We start from the raw sequence: 20,087 nt of genomic DNA, 5'->3' as shown, positions 1-20,087 counted from the left end.
TGCCTTCAGCTCAGGTCATGATCTCAGGGTCCTGGGATCCAGTCCCGCATTGGGCTCTCTGCTCAGCAGGGAGCCTGCTTCCCTCTCTCTCTCTCTGCCTGCCTCTCCATCTACTTGTGATTTCTCTCTGTCAAATAAATAAATAAAATCTTTAAAAAAAAAAAAAAAAAAGTACCTGCTAAAGCAGGTGTTCTAGGTTGAATTGTATTCCTCTTCCAAAGATGGGTTGACATCCAAACCCCAACACTTCAGAGTGACATTATTTGGAATAAAAGTTGTTATAGATGCAATTAGTTAAGATGTGGTCATATGGAGTTGGATGGGCCTTTGATCCCCAAAAACCACTGTCTTACAAGAACAGAGAGACAAAGACACAGAGAACACGATATGAAGAGACAGACACATGGAGAAGAGGGTTGTATAAACTCAGAGGTGGAGATTGGAGTTTTGTTCCTACAAGTCAGCGAATGCCTGGGGATACCAGAAGCTGGGAGAGACAAAGAAGGATCCCCCACTAGAGACTTGGGAAGTAGTATAGCCCTGCCAACACCTCCATTCTCTTTCAAATGTTGGGGGCCAACTTTCCACCCTCTTAACCAGTGGCCAAATATGTCCCTTAAAAAACGAAACTAAAGAAGATGGGATTTTTGCAATTAAAACCATCTGTATAGCAAATGGGCCAAAACATACCATTCTATTGCAGTTTTCTGGTTTGGCTTGAAACAATATTGCTATAATTTCATCAGAAATATTTTGAGAAAAAAAAGAAATATTTTGAAGAAGAGTTTTACCATGAGCAATTCTGTGCTCATATTACTATAAATTTGCAAGTTTCAGCTAACATCTTTTAGTAATATAAAAATGCATTACAGATGTATATATACATACACATATATTTGTTTTTTCCCTTTTTTTGTAGTGACAGGAGCCAGGAGCATATCTTTGGGGTACTAGATGGAATCTGATAGCTAAACTAAAGCCAATTCCAGTTTCTAAGAAGAAATTTTCATGGTACTTCCAGATAAGCAAATTAAAAAACAAGATGAATCAGTGTCAAAATGATGAAGAAAGATTATTAATTTACATTATTATTTGGGTTATAATTTATATTATAATTTGGATTTTTCTTTAAAGATTTTATTTATTTATTTGACAGATAGAGATCACAAGCAGGCAGAGGCAGGCAGAGAGAGTGAGAGGGAAGCAGGCTCCCTGCTGAGCAGAGAGCCTGATGTGGGACTCAATCCCAGGTCCCTGAGATCATGACCTGAGCCGAAGGCAGCGGCTTAACCCACTGAGCCACCCAGGTGCCCCTATAATTTGAACTATTAATTTACAAGCTCTACATGGTCAAAATGAGTAATAACTCAGAAACACAAATTCAAAATTTACTCATTACTACTACTGACTTTTAGTGATTGCTTTTTAAAAAAATCTGTAATCACTTGAAAATCAGTCACACATATGTATATACGTATAGATAAGTGTGTGTGTGTGTGTGTGTGTGTGTGTGTGTGTGTGTGTGTGAAATCATTATTACCATATGGAAACTAAAAAGATTATATTAAGCATTCCTTTGTGAAACTACAATAACCTTACTATTTATACTGACTATCTCCTTATGACCCCATGGTAAGAGTCTTTCTTGATCCCTTGGTGCTGTAAGAGCAATTTCCTTTGGAGGCATATTGTTCTATTGCAGTTTGCTCTCTGTCTCATCTGGACACAATGCATAGACTTATGCACAAAGAAGCATGGGGAGATATTGAAAGCAAAGAGTCGTGTGCAGGGTCTGAGCACGTTTCCTGTCTCACAGGAAGTGTGCACATCATGACTTGTCATCTATACTGTTTAGCTTAGTGTCTCCTCACTTCCTGGAATAAAACCAAACTAAGCAAAACGATAAAAATGACAACTTTTCTGTGTTTGGGAATTCCAAACTCTTATTACTGGAATGCTAAATCTTTCAGCTCTACTGGCCATTGTGCTCCCCAACATTCATAGTGGTTTTTATGGTAAGCTTTTTCAAATGTAGTGCTTCTTGATACACCCCATATTTTACAACTTATTTTAAATGTTATAACAAAACTCTGCTTGTCCCGTGTCAAGGGAAAATACTGACTTATTATTCAAATTACTTCAGTTGCTATTTCTGTAAGTTTCTTGGACAAAATTCATTCTCCTTTAAATATTAATTGAGTTTTAGATGTAGGCAAATGCAGGGAAATAAATGATATGAAAGCAATCCTTAGTTTATCCTGTGAATTTACCATTTCTGCCCCCTACTTGTTGGTTCAATGTTTTCCAAAGCTGATGTGTAAGTTTCAACTTGGCTTCTCTAAGAAACCATCCCATATAGAAATGAGGTTCTATTTCATCAGCACTATCCCTGCCAACTACATGACCATCACTGATTTTCAATTTGTAGGAAATCCAGCATTATCTGCCAAGTTGGGAAGATGTCAAAAGTGCGCTGAATGTTTTAGTGAGAATCACTTGTTCAGTAATAGATGCATTTTAGGGACTCGGATCTGGGAAGAGCTTCTGTGTCAGAAGCTGCCACATTGCATAGGTCAGTAAAATGGTACAGATACTAGAGGCCTGAAAATCAACAAAAACCTCTGCTTTTCAAACCAAGCTAAGGTGCCCCTTCTAGCGTGCCCTTGTAGAATATGCAACCATGGGTGAAGTGTGTCCCAAGTAAAGGGACAAACAGGAGCTGGATCATGGGGTGAGGTGACTGTAGGTGTCTGTGTGTGTGATGGAAAGAGGTTTTGCTAGTAAATCATTTAGCAGCTATTTTTAAAATATCCAAACAAATTCAGATTCTGGAAGCAAATGCAAAATTATCATAACATTTAGGATGAAAACATTTTAAAGTCATTTTCTGTTTGGAGCAAACATTCATAGAGTACAAATTTCATTCAGCCTGCAAGAAACATCTCAGGATTACCTAATCCAATGTCTTCATTATACTGGTAAGGAAATAAAAGTGATTTACCAAGCGGCTAGAATCCAGATGTTCTGACTGCTAGGCTTCAGCTCTCATTCATAGCTCTTTGAGGAAAGAGGAAAGTCGGAATTAACACTTATGAAATTGCATCCATGGACCAGATACAGTGATAGCTGCCAGGCATTGTCACTGTGGTTAAAGGTGAGGTTCCCAGTCAGAATTCCTTAGCGGGAAATTTGTTCTGTCTCTTATTACCTGTGTGACTTTGGACAGGTCACTTACGTTCTCTAATTCCTAGTTTTTTCATGTATAAAATAAGATCATAAATGAAGTTTCCTCACCGACAAGGATTAAGTGAGATAATCCTTGCAAAAGTCTTAATAGTGCTTGGCACACAAATGTTGGCTCAATGAATACTGAATTTAAAAAAAAAGGAAAAAAACCTTTGCCTGTCACAGGGGTGGAGAGAATAATTTGATGTATCTTTTACAAATGAGAAAAATTAGGATCGAGTAAAATTCAGTAATTCTCCACTGAGTTGTAAAACCAGAATGTGAGGTTGTATCTGTTTGAACCCAAACTTCAGGCCGTGTCTGCTCTACAGCGATGCGCTTCGAAGAACCACATGGAGCTGAAAAGAACACAGAGACCATCCACCTTGAAAGCTGGCTGCTGTTCTCATGCTGAGTTCTGAAAACCTTCTGACACTTTCCCAGCAATTCTGCCAATCTGCGAAGCTCTGAACTGGGTGTTGCCTATTGGCAGAAGCCAATGAGAATATTGAGGTGATCGTGCAAATATCACTCAGCATTGAGTCTGGAAGGTAAGCCTGGCTTCCTTTAGCTAATGACCAGTCCGTTCTCAAGAATAGGGGCTGTGTCTGCTCTTTCTGCAGAAAGGACTCACCCCATACCCAAGACTGTAAGCTCCCTCTGTATCAGCTCTGCCCATAAAGGAACCTTGTCCAAGTCAATTACCTCTTCAAGGCTGGATTAGGACAGATCCTCAGGCCACACCCCCACCCAACTATCCCAGACTCCCTACACTGAGACCTTGAAAGATCCACTTTTATGTAAACTTTTCACTGAATTAAAGGTTATATCAGAAAAAAAGGTACAAATCCTGTAAGCACAAAATTCAATTAATTTTCACAAAGGGAACACAGTCTCAAAGTCAGTAGTAGAGCATTCCAGTCCAGAAGACAATCCATCTAGGTCACCATGCATCCTAGGCACAATCTGGTAAGAGAATCACCATATTCTGCCTTCTCCCATCATAGCTTGCTTTTACCTATTTTTGAAATTTATATAAAAAGAATCACAATGTGTGTTCTTTTGTATCTGGCTTCTGTTACAATATGTTTGTGAAATTCATCTATGTTATCACATATAGTTTGTTTTCATTGTTATTTGGTGGGGACGGGGTCCAACATCTTGTTTTGTAAATAAAGTTTTATTGAAGCACCGCCAGGCCAATTCATTGCTGTATTGTCTACAGCTGCTTTCACACCATAATGGCGGAGTCTGGTTGCGACAGAGACTGTGTGGTCGTCAAAGCTGAAATATTTGCTATCTAGCAGTTTACAGAAAAGAAAGTTTGCTGATCCCTGCTCTGTTGTATCCCATCACAACATTTCTTTATTCATTCTATGTTTGAGGGATATTTGAATCTTTCTAGTTTTGAGTTACTGTCAACAGCGTCACTATGAACATTCTGTAAGTGTCTTTTGGTGACATTATGTACTTGTTCTACTGAGTATACGGATGGCATCTGTATTTCTTAAAAAGTCTCTGACTTACTCTAATGTACCGACAGTTTGGAAACTGTCTGTTTAAACTTCTTTAGAGAAGTTTAAGGAGTTTAAACCCAAAGTGTTCAAACTGCTTTGCCCTCAAGGTCATGCGGAAAAGAATTGGCAGGACAGAGACTGATAGTCAAAGCCTTGCTTCTTAGAACAGGTCTGGTTTTCCACTATGGGTCCTGTAGTCCTTATCTCCAGAACATTAACTTAAATGCTTCTTGTCTTATCCCAAATCCTTCACAAAGATGACTCTTTTCTACCACATCTCTTGTGCATTTTCAAGAACAGGACACTCACTATCTTTGAGAATCCTAGAGAAGGAAGGAATGATATAAATCACTAATTCAATCCCCTCATCTTATAAATTAGTTAATTGAGGCACAGACATACTGATAATTTGCCCCAAATAATCATTTTCAGTGTTTTTATTATTTACTACAAAATGATTTTGAACTTTGTTTTTTTCTTAGCATTTGATGTTATTTCAGTCAATTCATTACAAAAATAATATTTTTTAATTTTAACTATTTAGACATTACAGAATTATCTACAGTAAAACTAGTATTTTCTCCTCCCTCTAGCTGTATAGTCTCTTGCCCCTAGGTCATCACTCTTGACAGTTTATATTTATCTATATATAAATGTATAATTATGCCTATAAGTGATGTGAGTCCCAACTTTGATAAAGAAGGCATATAACAATTTTCCTTAACTCAAGTTAATTTTTAGTTCGAAGGTCCGTTGTGTCGGTTAGATGGCCACTCAGTCTCAGTTAGTGTGGAATACGCTCTTTTTTCCTGAAGTTGTGTCTACATTTCGGGAAGTTTTATGTAGTACCAAAAAAGTGAGTGGGAATTTGAGCATCAGCACCATCTGCTCCTTGGTAACCATAGTGATAGTGAGACATCTTTCACTCTAACTGGGCCTTGGCCACCAGTCCCCACAGGTGTGTTGGCCCCTGTTGTCAGACCGTGTCAGGTGTGGTGGTTCAGTGCCTGAGCCTTGGCAGTTTCCGCCAGGCTGCCTGCAGCCCTACCAGCTCTAGCCATTTCCTCTGTGGACTCTTGCCAGCTTCCTTGGCCTCTACCAGGAAACTGAGGCCCAATTTTCCTCTGGTCTTAGGTCTCACCAGACTCACTGGAATTTTCCATTTGTCCAGGGTCTATCTGTAGCTTCTGGCATCAACCCTGCTCTGCTGGGCTCACCTCCAACACTCATCACTCTCCTTTCAATACAATCTTGTCTCTCTCCAAGCTGGGCACATCTACTCTCCAACCTTCTGTGAGCATCCTTGTACAGGGTTTTATATGCTAGTATTTTTATCTCAGTCAGGCAGTAGGGAGAGTACCCTCTCCCTACTGCCTTAAATGTTTGCAAATTTGACTTTTTGGAAACTGGTTGCTGAGATGATTCTTTTGCTTACCCATACCTCATTGGGTACAACAAGCCCAGAGCAGCCCAAGGGCTTGAATGAGAGAGAGAGTAGAAGGAGGTAAAAAGTGAACTATTAGAAAGAAAAAATTATTGTCAATATCTCAAATTATTATTGTATTACAAAAATAGGCACCTATTTAGGGGAATTATTTAATTTTGCCTTTTTCCCCAAACTGGGGTTATGCAATATATCAAACTATAATTTGCACTTTTTAACTTCCTACTACTTGGACAAATACATGCATACATACACTTATGTTTCATTATTTGTAATGGTTTCATAGTAGCATTTGTTCAGTTATATTCCTTGTTGATGGATGGCCAGGTTGTTTCTGTTATTACAGATAATAATAATCGTTATTTATGGTTTTAAAATGACCAACGTTAATTATGGTTTTAAAATGACCAGATAATGTTCTAAACACTATCTCATTTAATGTTAAACAACATCCAGGAGATAGATATTACTGTTGCTTCATTTTTACAGATGAGAAAATTGAGACATATAAGGATTACATAATTTACTTAAGGTCACAGCACATTAGGATTTGAATCCAAATGAGTATGCTCTTCCCCACTATGTGGTTCTGCCTTCCCTCCCCTAATTAGCATACTTGTACATGTGTTTATATACTTCATTTTTATTTCTGTCCAGTAACTACCAGAACTGAGAACATGGGCAAGTTTCCTTGCATTTTATATCTTAAGATAAGTTGGCAGATTACTTTTGGACTAAAGCAATTTACAGAACCACCCCTAGTATTCAGGAGTAATGATTACCCCCAAGCCTTACCAACACTGGACGTCAGGACTTGTCTGAAGTTAAATCATGCTGGCAGGAGCACTGATCCTTCACCCCTAAATGATTACCAGGTGTTTCAATCTTCATTCCCTCATTACTAATGTGAATGTCAAACATCTTAGGCTTATTGGCCCTTTGTGTTTTCTCTGCTGTGAATTGCCTGTTTGCTACTATAATTTTCTAATTAATTTCAAGAGCTCTTTGTGTACTTGGGATATTAAGCCATTGTTTTATATGTGTTGTAAATATTTTCTCTTAGGAGATCATCTGTTCTGTGCTTTCTACTACATGAAAGTTACGCAAATTTATTTAATTGACCCTTCCCATTCTTTCCTTTATAAACAAGCTACAGAACAATCTATAGTATAGTTTTTAAAAACATGTATTTGGTTATTTACCTTCAGTTTCCCATCTTGCCAAAGAAATATTTCCTCATTCCACAGTTTTATACAAATATTTTCCTAATTTTCTCTAATATCTTTATGGTGTTCCTTCTTTTATATTTAGTTTCTTAATATGTCTGGAACTTACTTCTGGATATATTATAAGGCAGGAGTTGACATTATTTTCTTTATGTATAGCTAATTATCCCAACTCCACTTATATTTACTTTGAATTATATATATAATTAATATTATAGGTCCTTCCCCAAAGATACCTCCTCCCAGATATACTTGGCCCCAAACCCTATTCTTTTTCATTGATCTGTCTGTTTTGATTCTGCTTTGATTCTCATCGCTTTATAGTGGGTTTTGATAGCTGTTAAATGAAATACTTCCCTCACTTCTGAAACAGAACTTTAAAGTTCATTAGATATTTCTCTTCTCCAGATATTTAATAATATCACAGGAGGCCATGATGCTACTTCTTATAAAAATTTTTTAAAAAGATTTTATTTATTTATTTGAGAGAGAGAGAGTGAAAGAAAGAGAGAAAGAGAGAGCAAGTGAGCATGAGCCAGGGGAGGGGCAGAGAAGCAGACTCCCCTCTGAGCTGGGAGGCTGACCTGGGACTCAATCGCAGGACCCTGGGGTCATGACCTGAGCCTAAAGCAGACACTTAACTGACTTAACCATCCAGGCATCCTAAATTGGTTTTTTCGTGAATGTAGAAATGCAACCTTTTTAGGCAAATGAAGTTCTTCATGTCTGACATCATTCAAATTTCATCAAATAATATTATCAATGTATAGACATTGAATTTGTATTAAAATTAGCATTTTTTTCCAGCTTTAGATACTGTCCCAACTCCAGACAATAGGAAAATCAGCCAGTTAGGGAAAGAAAGCTAGTAGATTTATGACTGATAAAGATCATTATTTTATTTAAATAGAAACAATTGAGTTTAACAATAATTTAACTGAAAAGTTATATATTTACTATTCTTATAGTGCAACATTTATCATTGGTATCTCTTCCCCCATCACCCTAAACTTTACTAATTTGCATCCAGCTTTAATTCGAAAATGTATAAAGATATAGAAAACATCACATGGTTTTTATTTCAAGCTTCATTAAGGAGAAGGGAAGTTGAAGTTTATTTTTCTTTTTAATGCCAAGATCTTAACTAATTCTATATTGAACTTCATGGGTGAATCAGTACTTATGATTTTTGACAAGGTCATTTTTGTCTGTAAATGCAGCTACATCTGCGTATTTCTCTAGATTATATATATATATATACATATATATATATATATATATATATTCAAGCAATCAAATTAGAACTACTCTGAACATAGCATATTACTAATCTATAATCTGGAATGGGCACAACAGTGATTCATGTGCTGTAATACCCGTTACTGCTTATAACAAGCTTTGAAAAACTTTATTTTGGGAAGAATTCTGTCTCAATATCCCCCACAGTTAGATTTTTGCCCTCATTTCCTTTGTATTTATTCTGGTTGGTGTTTGCAAGACTATGAGGATCTATTTTGGTTGGGGACACTGTTCTCTTCCTAGAGGAGGAAGTGAGAGCGCTGTGCTTTGTCTCCAGCTCCAAAGCTGTTAGACAGATCAGACAGGGAGCTCTGTCAGCCAGGCTCCAGGAAGGGTTCTCTCTTCTGATGGAACAACTAAACAATTGTTACTATTTACAATGGGCCAAATGGAGAAATATTCTTAGAACAATAAGAAAAGGGAAAGTCGGCCACTAGGCAGGAAAGAAGGCTTTCAAGCAACATCAAACTTAAAGAATGTGGATATCTTTTAAATGTAAACAGTTTACCATATCACTTCTCCAAATAACAATACCAAGAGTGCTTGCCATGCGTAGGGCACTTGACGGACACTATTATCTCTAATCCCATATCAACCATACCAGACAAGTATTATCCCAATCTAACACATGAAGAAACCAAGGTCAGAGAGGTTGTAAGTACTTATCCATGGCTGGTAAATGTGGAATTCTAACACAAACGTATACAACTTTTATATTAGAATCTACTTCTTCTTCTTCTTCTTCTTCTTCTTCTTTTTTTTTTTTTTTTAAATTAAAAAGTAGATGAGGCCTCCTAGGTGGCTCAGTGGGTTAAGCCTCTGCCTTTGGCTCAGGTCATGATCTCAGGGTCCTGGGATCAAGCCCCGCATAGGCTCTCTGCTCAGCAGGGAGCCTGCTTCCTCCTCTCTCTCGGACTCCCTCTCTGTCTGCTTGTGATCTCTCCCTCTCTGTCAATGATTAAATTTAAAAAAAAATCTTAAAAAAAGTAGTTGAAAAGTTTGTAATTCTTGATAAGAGACTCTATAATGTCCTTACAAAAGCACAAAGTTTTGAGGAGTTCATTAATAGTTTATGTTCTTTTCCTTTTGCATTTCCTATGAAGGTGATGGGAACCTGAGGAAAATTTGGCAAAGCTGTATGTGATGGAAAAACTGCCCCTTCCTTTGTTACACGCATAATTATTCTCCCTTGATCCCTCTCAAATTCTTCAAAAGACACAGAGGATAAGCTCTTATTTGTTTACAGTAACTTCAAATCTTACAGACAAGTATGTAAAGATCTAAATTATTAATAACTATCATACTAATTTTCAACACCACTATTGGGTTACCTACTGTACACATATAATATACGCATCTGAAAGATAATGGTCTGTTGTCAAATAATTGTCAAATAATCTTTTTTCCGTTAGAGTTTTAGTATTTCATTGAATGTTTCCTTTAGGTGCCAGATCAATGAAACAATTCTTTACCTTAATTTCACATAATTTATAGTATGTGAGAAGGCAAAATAATGAGTCTAAAAGTGAGGTATGCTTTGGATTGCTTTTGGATATGTAGTAATACACTAGAATAAGTCAATAACTCAATGAATGACATAATGAAGTTATGACATAATGAATGACATAATTAAAGTTACTAGTTGACTGGTTACTCAAGAATAAGAACACAAATGATTTTATAGTTCTTTACTAACTTTTTAGCTTCCACTGTGCCCAACCTGGGCATAATCAACATATAGGTGGAGCAAGGGGCTATTTATATGGTATTATGGTTAACTATATTTCTTGTTGCCCAGTACTACACATGCATTGGAGATTTCCTGGGCTTCAACTCTTGCATTGGCCTGCCCCAGTTTTAGTAGTATCTACCTCATGCTCTCATTAGCTCTAGTTGGTAACATTTTCATAGATCAGTTAGCCATTCATTGATTAGCATCACAGAAAGCCGGATTCTTGGTTAAAAATGAGATGGAAGACAAAAGGTGTGCTGTGAAGTTAGGATGGCAATGGTGTCTGGAACTCTGCTCAGGGCACTGAACATAAGGAGAAGGACAGAGTAGAATGGAGGAGAGAAATAGAGCATGAAAAGAGAAACGTTTCCCCAAAAAGGAGGTAAAAGGTTTCCTTACCCTTTTGCCTAAGGGTCCCTGAAGTTGACTACATCTATTAAAATGCTCAATTTACAAAACACACCAAGACCTTGACATGGCTGCCATGCATGCCCATAGTCTCTTCAGAGGGAAACCACTAAATCCACAGCACCTGTTGAGGAAGTTACTCTAGGAAGTTCCTCAGGCATAAGCAGCCAGGTTTTGCTCCACATCAGCCTGCTCCCCACAGACAATTGGACCAGAGTGGGGTGCCTAGGTGGCTCAGTTAGGTAAGTGCAGGACTCTTGTTTTAGGCTCAGGTCATGATCTCAGTGTTGTGAGATGGAGCCCCACACTAGGCTCCATGCTCAGCACAGAGTCTACTTGAGATTCTCTCTCTCCCTCTTTCTCTGTCCCTCCCCCTGCTCTCTCTAAATAAATAAATAAAATCTTAAAAAAAAAAAAATCAGAACAGGGTATATGCCTAACCCAAAGGCAGTTAATCTAGTCAGACAAACAGCCTCTGCTGTGGTCTGACAGCAAAAACTCTGCCCTCTAGGAATGGCGGTAATTAATTGGACAACCTGTTGCTCTCTCTTGAGATGGTGAGCACAGGTTATTTTGTGAAAATAAGCTAGATGGTAGTAGAATATAGCTACACAGAGAGAATACTTGAGAGAAGGCAAGGAAATAATCAAGTCATTAGAACCACATAGAATCCTGACTCATTTTTCAGAAAATAAACTATGTTCTGGTCTTCATGGGAAACTTCTGTTCTTGTGATTCTTGGTTGTGAGACTTCTTTTGGACGCTGGTTTAGATTCTAAATGCTTGAAGAAGAAGACTGGTCAAGATTCCTGTTTTCCTTTTTTCCATAGGTGTCATTCCACAAAGCATGATATTTCCTCCTTGTCTCTTGAGGTAGAAGCAGTAAGTCTCTTCTTTGTAACCAAAGAGGCCACAAAAACTGTTATCTAAAATAATTCATTGGCATCTTTTTTTTCTACGTAAGATGTCAGATTATATAAAGGTTTAATAAATAGATTTTTTTTTTTTATTTGACAGAGAAATCACAAGTAGGCAGAGAGGCAGACAGAGAGAGGGGGAAAGCCGGCTCCTTGCTGAGCAGAGAGCCCGATGTGGGGCTTGATCCCAGGACCCTGAGATCATGGCCGAGCCAAAGGCAGAGGCTTAATCCACTGAGACACCCAGGTGCCCCTAACAAAATTGTTTTAGTTCATCTTAAAATCCAGTGATGAGAAAAATAGGGGATAAGTACACTCACATTCTAAGGAGACATGCAGAGTAAACTCATGTTAGAAATACTAAAAGAAAGCTGAATTAATTGAACAGCCACATTTGGACTAAGTTTGCTGGGCTTATAGGAGGTACTGTAGTTTCATCAAGGAAGCTATGCCAAGTACAGGGAACCCCTAAGATAATAGTCATATTAACTTATGTTCTGTAGTGGTGGGCTAGCAAGCTAGAGACTCAGAAAAGCTGATGGTGCACAAGTTTGGAGTTTGGAGGCAATCTTCTGGAGAATTCCCTCTTGCTCAGGGAGATTGGCACTTCTGTTCCATTCAGGCTTTCAGCTGGTTACATGCAGCCTACCCACATTACGAAGAACAATTGGCTTACTCAAAATTCAACAATTTAAATGTTAATCTCATCGAAAACACCGTCCAAATTGACACTTAAAATTTACCACCAGAATACCTGGCAAGGATCAAAGTGGGGAGGGGACCTTCGGTAAGGAAGTACAAGCAACTCCATCACTGGTTGGTCTTTGCTGAGCCCCAGAAGCTCCACCACCATGGTGGAGCAGGGCAGGAGAGTCCTTAGGAGAACCTGAAACGTGTCTCCTGTGTTTGAGGTCATTGCAAGCATGGAGTTTAGTATTGGTTTCTGCCTGAAGAGTTTTGCAGGAAAACCTGCTGAAGGACAGCAGGCTTGGGCCATTCTAGACTTGCATCATGAGAAGGGCAGCAATTGTCTTGCAAGAGACCCTTGTCTTTTTTTCTGGTACATCGTTTGTGTTTCAAGTAATTTTTCCAAACCTCTACTCTTATCTCATTATTCCTCTGTTTGTGGCTCGTGGGTGTTCACAGAATAGGGTGCTAATTCCTGCAAATGGCGCATGAGCTCTCCATGACCTGTAGCTTCTACCACTCCAGCCTCACTGCCTTTTCTTCTCAGCTTCCCCACTCCCCCCACAGCCCGCTGTGCATGTGATGCTTCTCCCTTGCCAGTCAGCTGAATGCCTACACCTAGGAAACTCACACTGCCGCATTTCTACAAAACTTACACTCATCACTCTCAGGTTGAGTTGTCCACTCCCTTTCTGATGTTATATTTTCACTGTAAAACCAATTACACCCTGTAATTTTCTTCTAGTCAGAGAACTCTGCTTTGTCTCTGTGCTCCCAAAACATAGCTCAGTGCCTGAACACAGAAAGCCCTCAATTAATGTCTGTTGCATCAATGAATTAACAAAATATCTGGAAATAAAGAAATTTCAGGTGTTTGAAGAAATATCTGGAAAGAACAGAATTTCAAGTGTTCTCAGTATTTTAATATTTCCTACTTTTTATTTCTTCTTCTTCCTAATTTGTAATTTTTATTTCCCCTTGGTAGAAAGCAGCAGTTCTCCAAGGATGGTCTACAGACGCCTAGAAGTGGCCAAGCTCCTACTAGAAGGTCTATGACATCAAAAGTATTTTCATTCACTAGGATCTGCTTTTCTCACTGTTGGACATTTGCACTGATGCTGGTACAAGGGCAGTGGTGGGTACCTTTGCCCCATGCAGAATGGCGGCAACAAACTATACAAGCAGTCATTGCCGCATCCATACCCTGAACTCCTCTCATAATTAAAACAGAAAAAAAAGAAAAGTCTTACTTAAGGAAGTCCTGGGTGATGCAATAAACATTATTCATTTTATTTAATCTCAACCTTTGAGACCATGTTCTGTTTGATACCATAGGAGTATGGGAATGCACTAATGCTGCCCACCTCAGTGCGAGTTGTCTCAAGGAAAGGCACCTGGAAGATGTCTTGCAGGCTGAACTAGCCAGTTTTTAAATGGAACACTATTTGTACTTGAAAGAACAACTGACAGACAAACTGTGGTTCTTCAGACTTCGGCATCTGGCAGACATTTTCTTGAAAATGAACAAAGTATGTCTGTCATTTCAAAAAAAGACTTGGCAGTAATTGTTGTGAATGATAAAATTTGAACTTTCAAGTGAAAATTAGAATTTTGCAAAATTTGTAGCTGCCATTTTGAGCTTGACAGCTTTCCAAAACTCACATATTTTTTATTCTGATGAGATTGGTGATGATGTTAACAGATGTCATTTTCTTGGTACTGAATAAAGACATACATAATCATTTATAAGATCTGTGTATTTCTTGAACCAAATTTTCCAGATGACCAATACTTAATATTACAAAAACCATGTGTAAAATGTTTGTTTAAGGGGCAAGATATATGAATGGATGTTTTTGATGAATGAATTTTAATGTAACTATGCAAATTTCATTAATATAATTTCTGACTTCCTGTTGCAACTAATCTCTAAGAAATTTCTTGTTGAGTTTTGATATAGTATCAAATTACTTCTTGTTGAGTTTTGATATAGTATCATACTCTAGTATGGATACTATAGTATCCATAGTATGGATATAGTAAGAATATGCATAATTATCTGGAAAAGATTTTAAAATAATCTTCCCTTTTCCAAGCATGTCTGTATAAGGTCAGATTTTCTTCATATACTTTAATATAATACATAATGCAATGAATCGAATGCAGAAGCAGGTATGAAAATTCAGCTATTTTCTTTTAAGCCAGACATTAAAAAGATCTACCAAAAAATGTACAATAAAGTTGTGCTTCTCCTTCATTGTTTCCATTTCAGAAAAAATAATTATTTTTCCAGAAATCTATTACCTATGTTAATAGGTAAAAAGTTAGCATTATTTTAAGTGCATTAATTAATATTTTTTAAATTGCTCAGTTTTAATTTCTGAGATGGTAAACAGCAATTGACATAATCTACATAAACAAAACTTCTTTGAGTTCCTCAATAATTTTAAAATATAAAGGCTGTTTGAGATCAAAAAGCATGAATTACTGCCTTTATCTCTGTCTCTTCTTAAAAAAGGTAGGTAATTAAAGAGGGACCATATTTTTGTCCTCAATGCAAAAAAAAAAAAAAAAAACCAACAACAACAACAACAACAACAACAAAAACAGCCAAAAAACCCCCAAACAGATACAAAAAGTTCATAATACCCTAAGGAAATTTCTGTTTTAAAGTTGAAATTAAAGTTGCAGCTTACATGTCTGAAAAGTAAATTAGAGATCCACATATCCAAAAATCTTTCTGGTTTATAGATATTTTAGCTAGAAGTCCTGTATAGCATATGAATGCAGAGTCATCTATTAGGTTGTATTTAAACTAAGACAATCGTTGCATAAATAAGTGCAACCATTAAAAATACAAAATAAGTCATCTAATTTGAATCAGTGAGCGACTTTCATATTTTGAAAATATATGTATTCTTTAATGCTCCCAGATTCAGTTATAAAAGAACTAGGAATTAAACAAACATCTTGTTTGCACGGATATAGTCATATCCCTTATTCCAATAACAAAAACGAAGCCAAATTGTGAAAATTCATGAAACAAGCAAGTGCTCACCGTTTCTTCAGAACATTTGCTAGTATGAGGAAGATTATATTTGGATGAGAGTAGTAGCTTAAGTTTCAACCAAATTCTATTAATTATAGTAAATTTCAACAATGATTGATCTAAATTACTGAGCTTCCAAGATTTTTCCATCAAATATTACCCAAAATAGGCTATTATCTCTGACTTAAAATAACTTCATTTTTAAGATTTCTCTCTCTCTATATGATATATGATATATAAGATTTTGTGTATATATACTATTTATAGTATGTATATACACATACACATACTATATTATACATACATATATATACTATTTATGTTGTACAACATAAATATATATGTGTGGGTATATATATATCCCCATACACATTAAAAGAAATATCTGACCTGTAGTTTTGGGTTTTGATGCAATATTAATGAATGCTTTTCACTAAGAAGTAAGTGTCTTCTCACAGACCTGAGGTGCTGACTTGTTTTTATTACTACAGTTATATTTCTTATACAAGGGAAAAACTAAGCTAGTTTCACACGATCAGTGACGTAGCTTTGCAGAAGCTAAGCCATTGCCAGCTGCCAGCCAGTAGCTCCCACTACTACAGCAGAGCTCTTTGGCTTGATATGCAGATTGTACTACTATTAAGTTGCCTGATGGCCATTCTCACCTGTGACTTCTTGTTTTAAGCAAACTGCAGCAAAACTGTCCTATATACAGGATGCTATGATATCCCTGTTCTTCACTCACATTCCTATTAGCCAGAACACTTAGATTCAGTGGGTACTGGATTCCTGGGACCATTCTCATTTTGGCAGTGACCGCCCAAATGATCAATTATTTTTATCAGCTTTAGGAATGAAAACACAAAAACTTAAAATATTTTATAAAGGACTTGAGTGACCTCTAAAGTGTGCCCTCAGAGTCCAGTTTAGGAAACCAATGCTTCAGATTAGAAAGCTTTGTTCAAAGTTGCAGGAAGTACCTTGACTGCAAAGGAGGTGCCTAGGGGTGATTTTACTGGAAATACACAAGCTTTTTAAAGCCTTCAGAGCTGGCCCATTGAAAGGTCACAAGATGGAAAGCCACTCCTTGAAAGATCATTTTTTGGGGGGAAAGTGAAATTTTACACATTGATTTCCACTTTCTAAGAAGGAAGTTTATACCTTTCTCTATTAAAAACAGAAAGTCTCCATGTCAAGAATGCTTTTATTTGCCAATTTTCTATGAAATCACTACTTACTATGTTTTATAAAATATTATTGTTTTATTTTTTATATTATTAGATTATTTATTTTATGATTTTTTTAAATTTTACATAAGATTCTGGCCAACATTTGTCCTACTCTGAAATCTGGAGCAGGAGTCAGCAAACTATACCAACTGTGAGTCAAATTTAGCCACTGTCTGTTCTTGTATAAGTATGAGTGAAGAATGTTTTAAACATTTCAAAGGGTTGTTTAAAAAAAGAAAGAGAGAAAGAAAGAAGAAAAGAAAGAGAAAGAAAGACACCCCAATATGAAACAGAGAATGTTAGTAGTAACACAAAATAGTTACTACCTGGCCCTTTACAGAAAAACTTTGCCAACTCTTGTGCAAAGCATTGCTTATTTTTAAAAAAGAAATCATATCTTAAGGAAGCATTGACAACATTCATATTCTGTTCTTCTTCCCCTTCATCCTCTTTTATTTTTTGTTTACCTTTTCCTCACTATCATATTGAAGACTTTTAAGACATTGTTATGGTTTTTAAATGAATTCTGCCCTTCAGTCTTTTATTTTAAAAACAGGTGAGAAGATGGGTTTCCTGGGTGGCTTAGTCGATTAAGTGACCAACTCTTGGTTTCTCAGTTCATGATCTCAGGGTCCTGGGATTAAGCCTTTGTCTGTCTTTTCACTCAGTGAAGAGTCTGCTTCTCTCCCTTTCTCTGCCCCTTCCACCAGCTCACATTCTCTCTCTCTCTAAAATAAATAAATAAATCTTAAGGGGGAAAAAGAAATTGTATCTTTTGTGAGATACAAAAATCAAAACTGTAGAGGCTCCTGTGTTGTGCAGTTGTTTGAGTCTGACTCTAGGTTTTGGCTCAGGTTGTGATCTCATAGGTTTGTGGGACTGAGTCCCGAGTTGGGCCCTGCACTCAGTGGGGAGTCTGCTTGAGATGCTCTTTGTCTCCCTTCCCCTCTGCCTCTCCTGTTGGTTGTCTCTCTCTCTAAAATACATAAATCTCAAAAAAAAAAAAAAATTCAACACTCTATTTCTATAAACTAGCAATAAATTGGAAACTGAAATTTTATAAAACTACCATTTGCAGTTACACTAAAAAAATGAAATATGTAGGTATAAATCTAACAAAATAAATGCAAAGATCTGTACACTGAAAAATACAAAACATTGATGAAAAATATCAAGAAGTTCTAAATAAAGGATTATACTACCCAGCACAGACAAGGATATAGATGAACTGGAACTCTCATACATTGCTGGTGGTAATGTAAAATAGTAAAGCCACTTAAGATAACAGTTTGGCAATTTCTGATACATGTAAGTTTCCATATGACGTAGCAATCGTATTCCTAGGTATTTACTCAATAGAAATGAAAACTTATGTTTATACAAGAACTAATACATGATTGTTTGTAGTGACTTTATTCATAATTGCTCCAAACTGGAAACAACCCAAATATCCTTCAGCTGCTGAATGTATATTTTATTCTAAAACAGATTCAAATGGCTACATAGGGTGAATCGATTCATAAGGCATTCAAGGAAGGGAAAACTACAAGCACAGAAAACTAATGGCTGCCAGGTGGTGGGGAGGAGGACTTGACTACAAAAGGGCACAGGAGAATTTTTTGAGGACATGAAACCAATTTAAATCTGGATTTGGTGGTGTTAGCACATCTTTGTTAAAATTCCTGGAACAAGACACCAAAATGGTGAATTTTATTGTACACGAATTTTACCTTAATTAAAAAAAATTTCCAGTAAAAAAAGTACAGGATGTTAAAAAAAAAAAAAGTGAGAAAGTAATTTATTTTAATCCTCCTATTTAAAAATAAAATTCCCCTAAAATGAAATAGTTTGTTTTTTGATCCATTTTCCTATGGGTCAGTAATTCTTGAAAAAAAGAAAACACTACCTATTTGCCTTGAACGCCAACATTCATTCTTTAGTGTCTTCGATTTAAGTTCTCATTCTTTTCTTCAATAATTAAAAAGGGGTCACTAATGCTCACGAAGTTTGGCAATGACTTGAGGAATGTTTAACCTGACCTCCCCGCTTCCCAAATGGAGTAAGTAATTGCTAAACTCAGCCAAAGACGAGCGAGCATTAACCTCATTTTCTGAATCCCTTTTCTCAGGAGTTAAAGCATGAATAACATTTGTGTGGTAAAATCTAAATGGCTTGATAATCTCTAAGCCTACAGAGAAACTCCTTTTCAGAGCTGCAAATGGTTTATAAGGTTCATTAATAGTCCATTTTAAGTATGATTAAGTGCTTAGGATATTGTTAAGTACCCATGAATTACTTGTTGGTTACCTATGACGATCTCCTTCACCTGACTCAGAGAACACATTTAAATAGCCCAAGAAATGTCATAATTGCTCACTAAGGAAATAAAATGTGGTGGCTACGTATCTGGATCCTCCGTCATCTCCAACAGCTTCTGTAGCAAAGAACATCTGAAACTAAGTCCTCGGGAAAATGCCGTTGCTGAGGAAGGCGTGGAGACACAGATTGCTGGTGGCAGGATTTGGTCATGAACATTGCATTTGTAAGACTCATGTGAATTATGTTTTGTTCCCCGAAGGCAGATGGGTCCTTGTTGAGCGCTTCCTCAAGCAAAAAGTTAGGATCCCTGCCACATTCTCCACCCCCTCAGTGTCTCAGTTTCTTCCATTCCAGAGCTCTCAGCAGGAAGCAGGGGAGGGTCACCAGGAGGGGGAGGCTGTGGGACACCCTTGGCGGTCTGAGAACTGGATCTGCGTGCATGTGCGTGCACCCGCTGGCCCGGGGATGAGCCCATTGTCACCAGAGAGGCCTTGCCCCTTAAGGAGTGCCGATCCAGAACTTAGCTCCAGAAGCCCTGGCAGTCAGTGGGTCCACACCCCGCACTCCCCTGGCATGTCACGTGCCACCCCTCTTTTGGCACGGTTTCCAGCTAATAGCTCTGTAAAGGACTTTGGGGACAGTTGTGCCCTCCTGGCCTCTGGTAAAATGAGTGAAGCTCTCCGGGGACATAGAGGGTATTGCCGTCCCCAGCACTAGCAGAATCCCGTTGCCTACCTACTAATACTTCTCTGCAAATTCAAGGCATGATGCCCGTGGTTCCCTGTGCCAGTGCCCAGGCGCCCTCATGGGCGTCAGCGCAAGGCCTGCAGAGGCTGGCTCTGAGCTCCTGTTCTTGCCCTGACTCTTCAGGCCAGCTTGGACCTGAGTTCTGACAGGCCCAGCCCCTCAGATTTTCTTTTTCCAAGTGTGCATGAGTCAGGGCAGCTGAGATCTCTGGGTCTGAAAGCACCCTCTGCTGTGTCACCCCACCCCCACCCCATGACCACACACCCCCCCACCTTTGTCCTTGGTGGA

At 37.7% G+C, this 20,087-nt stretch overlaps 1 long non-coding RNA gene across 1 annotated transcript in view; it reads left to right on the top strand.

The window, feature by feature from the left end:
- LOC132017377 (uncharacterized) overlaps nucleotides 1–14,178 on the top strand; it is a 30,308-nt gene extending 16,130 nt beyond the window's left edge. The window contains exons 2-3 of the long non-coding RNA XR_009404251.1: nucleotides 3,540–3,776; nucleotides 13,441–14,178. This is a non-coding gene — a long non-coding RNA (uncharacterized LOC132017377). The remainder of the gene's footprint in view (nucleotides 1–3,539; nucleotides 3,777–13,440) is intronic.
- Nucleotides 14,179–20,087: the final 5,909 nt, after the last annotated feature.

This window comes from Mustela nigripes, chromosome 5 (genome assembly GCF_022355385.1).
Source record: "Mustela nigripes isolate SB6536 chromosome 5, MUSNIG.SB6536, whole genome shotgun sequence".
Taxonomy (NCBI): Eukaryota; Metazoa; Chordata; class Mammalia; order Carnivora; family Mustelidae; genus Mustela; species Mustela nigripes.
The sequence above is the reverse complement of the archived record's forward strand: the minus strand, read 5'-3'. Positions and strand labels throughout refer to the sequence as shown.